At 44.2% G+C, this 4,943-nt stretch overlaps 1 pseudogene; it reads right to left on the reverse strand.

The window, feature by feature from the left end:
• Nucleotides 1-540: 540 nt before the first annotated feature.
• Nucleotides 541-2,470, reverse strand: LOC131488486 (large ribosomal subunit protein eL8-like; annotated as a pseudogene).
• Between the last annotated feature and the right edge of the window lie 2,473 nt (nt 2,471-4,943).

Genomic DNA, 4,943 nt, shown 5'->3' on the forward strand with positions numbered 1-4,943 from the left:
AAACTCTTTTTAAAAAAAAACTTTTTTTAAAAAACTTTTTTTAAAAAACTTTTTTTAAAAAAAACTTTTTTAAAAAAACCTTTTTTTTTTTTTTTTAAAGTTTTAATATATGTGAGCTTTGGGGCACCTGGGTGGCTCAGTCGGTTAAGATATCCGACTTCAGCTCAGCTTATGATCTCACAGTCTGTGAGTTCAAGCCCCGCGTCGGGCTCTGTGCTGACAGCTCAGAGCCTGGAGCCTGCTTCGGATTCTGTGTCTCCCTCTCTCTCTGGCCCTCCCCTGCTCATGCTCTGTCTCTCTCTGTCTCAAAAATAAATTAAAAAACTTAAAAAAAATAATAAAATATGTGAGCTTTGTAAAGATTCTGCCAGAAAGCCACTAGCGATGAAATTGCAGTAAGAGTATTCTATAATGCAGGGTTTAAGGGCACAGGTTCTGAAGTTGAGCAGCCTTTGTTAGAATCCTGGCTTTGCTACTCTCTAGTCCCAACACCTGTGGTAGAATAGTTTTCCTCTTTGGACCTTGTAAAAGAGATTATTAGAGATCCTCTTTCACAGAATTCTTGTGAGGATTATTATTATTATTTTTGAGATTACTTATTTATTTTGAGAGAAAGAGAGTGAGCACATGAGCATGAGCAGGGGAGGGGCAGAGAGAGAGAGGGAGAGAGAGAATCCCAAGCAGGCTCTGAGCTGTCAGCACAGAGCCTGACATGGGGCTCGATCCCATAAACCGTGAGATCACTACCTAAGCCAAAATCAAGAGTCAGATACCTACCCACCCAGGTGCCCCTTATTGTTAATTATTTTTGACACTGGCCGAAAGAGAACTTGTTATTACTTTTCTGTACAGAAAGTTCAACAGCGTCCACTTAGTCCAGTTTGGTGGCCAATTCTTTAGCCTTTGCCTTTTCCAACTTGGCAATGTGAGCCACTGACTTTGGACCCACGATGTCACCTCCCCAGTGACAGTGGATCTCATCGTATCTGTTATTGTAATGGGTCCTGATGGCTTCCACCAGCTTAGCCGGAGCTCCTTGGTCTTCCAAGTTACCTGGCGTGAAGGTGACAGTGGTGCAGGCCTTCCTGTAGACCGGATGCCTCAGCCTGGCCTTGCCCTTGATAATGCAGTAGGGAACCCCTGTCTTAACAACACAGGGCTGGCAGGAAGAAGACCAGCTCAATGGAATCCACATCATGTGCTATCACCAGCAGCTTGTTTTCAAACCAAGGTGGTGACGTTATTTTTTTTTTAATTTTTCAGTGTTTTTATTCACTTTTGAGAGCAGGGTGTGACTAGGGGAGGGGCAGAGAGAGAGGGAGACACAGAATCCGAAGCAGGCTCCAGGTTCTGAGCCGTCAGCACAGAGCCCCGACGTGGGCTCCAACTCACGAACTGTGAGATGGTGACCTGAGCCGAAGTCAGACGCTTAACCAGCTGAGCCACCCAGGCGCCCCCAAGATGGTGACATTATTAACCCCAGCTTGAAGGACAGGAGGCCTCTTAGTGGGGAAATCTCCTTTGCCTGAAGCTTTCTTCTCAGCCTGAGCTGACAACCTCTGCTTCTTTTCTTGCTTTGTCTCTGGTCTGTATTTGTGAGCCAGCTTAAGCAGTTGAATAGCTAGCTGTTTGGCGGTCCAAGGCCTGAGTGAACTGGTTAGTCTCAGGAGGCACTTTTAGATGTCGATATTTATTTATTTATTTATTTATTTATTTATTTATTTAAGTTTATTTATTTATTTATTTATTTAAAAAAAAAATTTTTTTTAACGTTTATTTATTTTTGAGACAGAGAGAGACAGAGCATGAATGGGGGAGGGTCAGAGAGAGGGAGACACAGAATTGAAACAGGCTCCGGGCTCTGAGCTGTCAGCACAGGGGCCCGATGCGGGGCTCGAACTCACGGACCGCGAGATCGTGACCTGAGCCGAAGTCGGCGCTCAACCGACTGAGCCACCCAGGCGCCCCAAGTTTATTTATTTTTGAGAGAGAGAGAGACAAAGCATGAACGGGGGAGGGTCAGAGAGAGAGGGAGACACAGAATCGGAAGCAGGCTCCAGGCTCTGAGCTGTCAGCCCAGAGCCCGACGCGGGGCTTGAACTCACGGACCGCAAGATCGTGACCTGAGCCGAAGTCGGACGCTTAACCGACTGAGCCACCCAGGCGCCCCTAGATGTCGATATTTAATAGCCCTACCGCAGCCAGATGTATGAGGGCCATTTGACAAAGCAGGTGAGGTCCCTTTGGGGCTGGATGTCCTGTCCAGTGCCAAAGTCCCGGGACCTTTTCTCAAACAGGGGACCATCTTCTTGGCCTCCTGTTTCTTCACAACAGCAGGAGCCAGGGCCACCTTCTTCCTCTTAGCCTTCTTTCCTTTCGGCATCTTGGATGACTGGGGGAAAGAGACTCTCTTGAGGATGAAATGAGATAATCTGTGTGAAGAATTTAGAGTAAAACCTGGCTCATTGTAAGTGTTCAGTAAGTATTAAGGAATAAACAAGAGGTAAAAAGGGGGCAGTGGCATCATGAGGAAACCGGGGTTTCAATCCTGGCTCTGTCATTTACAGGCTGTTTGAGTTTGGGCAAGTGTTTAACTTCTTTGATCCTCAGTGTCCTTATCTGGATTGTTGTAAAGGACTAGAGATAATGTGCAAAGTACCTGACACAAAATAAACACTCAATAAAAGAATGCTGTTTTTCCACGGCTGCCGTGGATGAGTGCTGCAGAGTTGAGCTCGTAGTGTGGGACAAAATGATATAGGACGCAGGGAACAACTGCTGAATCAGGTATACTCTGAGTCTGACCCTTGGCATGGGAGAAATGCCAACAGAATCAGAAGACTGGATTTGAGTTTTATTTCCATTACGTACTGGCTTAGAACTTTGTGTCAATTTCCTAAACTTGTCGTCATTTTCTTCATCTATAAAATGGGCATAAGCCCTGCTTCTCACACACTTTTTTTCCCCTGCACACTTAAAAATTTTTTTTCAATGTCTATTTTATTTTTGAGAGGGAGAGAGAGAGAGAGAGAGAGAACAGGTTAGGGGCAGGGAGAGAGAGACACACAGAATCTGAAGCAGACTCCAGGCTCTGAGATGTCAGCACAGAGCCCGATATGCGGGATCAAACCCACGAACTGTGAGATCATGACCTGAGCCAAAGTCGACACAACAGTTTTTAAAAAGATATGATTTAGGGGTACATGGCTAGCTCAGTTGGTAAAGCATATGACTCTTGATCTCTTGGTCTTGGGGTTGTAAGTTCAAACCCCATGTTTCTTTAAAAATAAAATCTCAGGGCGACCTGGGTGGCTCAGTCAGTTGAGTGTCTGACTTCGGCTCAGGTCATGATCTCATAGTTCATGAGTTTGAGCCCTGCATCAGGCTCTGTGCTCAGATGCTCTGTCTCCCTCTGTCTCTGCCCCTCCTCTGCTCGTGCTCTCTCTCTCAAAAATAAATAAACATTAAAAAATAAAAATAAACAAAATAAAGATACAACTTACAAACCATAAAAATTCACCCTTTTAAAGTGTACAATCTAGTTTTTAGTATCGTCACAAGATTGTGTAACCACCATCTCTAATTCCAAAACATTTTCATCACTTTACAGAACAAACCTCCCTCCCCATTTCTTCCCTCTCCTAATCCCTTGCAACGCTACTTTCTACCTCTATGGACTTGCCTACCCTGGACATTTCCTATAAATGGAATGAACAGGTTCAGAGCAAGTCTTCCAATATAAGCTGTGGTGTTTTGTTACTGGTTTCCTTTACTTAACAGGTTCATCCATGTTGTATCATGTATCATTATCTTTTTATGACTAATATGACACATTTTGTTATTCATTCATCTATTGATGGACATTTGCGTTGTTTCCACTTTTTGGCTATTATGAATGATGCTTCTAGGAACATCAGTGTACAAATTTTTGTATGAACATATGTTTTTAATTCTCTTGGGTATGTACCAAGGAGTGAAATTGATGGATCATATGGTAACTCTGTTTAATTTTTGAGAAACCGCCAAACTCTTTTTCCAAAACATCTGCACTATTTTACATTTCCACCAGCATTGGGAGAGGGGTTTAATTTCTTCACATTCTCACCAACGCTTATTGTTATGGCCATCTTAGTGGGTGTGAAATGGTATCTCATTGTGATTTTGATTTGCATTTTCCTAAGAACTAAGGATGTTGAGCATCTTTTTGTGTGCTTATTGGTCATTTGTATATCTTTTTTACTTTTTTTTTAAGTTTATTTATTTTTGAGGGGGGGGGAGGGAGGGAGGGAGGGGAGGAAAGAGAACACAAACAGGGGAGGGGTGGAGGAAGAGAATCCTAAGCAGGCCCTGTACTGTCAGTACAGAGCCTGACATGGGGCTCGATCCCACCATCCTGAGATCATGACTTGAGCCGAAATCAAGAGTCAGAAGCTCAACTGACTGAGCCACCCAGGCACCCCTTTTTGTCTTCTGTGGAGACTTGTCTAGTTTGCCCATTTTTATTTATCTTATTTATTTATTTTTAACTCATTTCTACACCCAGTGTGGGGCTCCTGCTCACAACCCCAGGATCAAGAACCGCGTGCTCTTTGCACTGAGCCAGTCAGGTACCCGGATTGTCCCCATTTTTAAATGAGCTCATATTTTTATTACTGAGTTCTAAGAGTTCTTTATATATTCTGAATACTAGTCCCTTATGCACACCAGTTAGTTTGTACATTAAATAATACGGTGGCTGCGAGAGCTTTATAAACTGTAAGAGGTGTTGCTAATCAAGCGAACGCGCTGACAATCTGGGAAAGCACAGAAACAGGAGCTTTCGGAGCTGTAGCGTGAGCCTCCTATACCTCCTTGGCAAAACCTGCCCAGCAGCCGGGTACTGCACATCCCCACCCCACGGCGCCCCGCCCTCCGCCCTTTGACCCGCGCCATTTCCGGTTGGA

This window comes from Neofelis nebulosa, chromosome 10, assembly GCF_028018385.1.
Source record: "Neofelis nebulosa isolate mNeoNeb1 chromosome 10, mNeoNeb1.pri, whole genome shotgun sequence".
Lineage (NCBI taxonomy): Eukaryota > Metazoa > Chordata > Mammalia > Carnivora > Felidae > Neofelis > Neofelis nebulosa.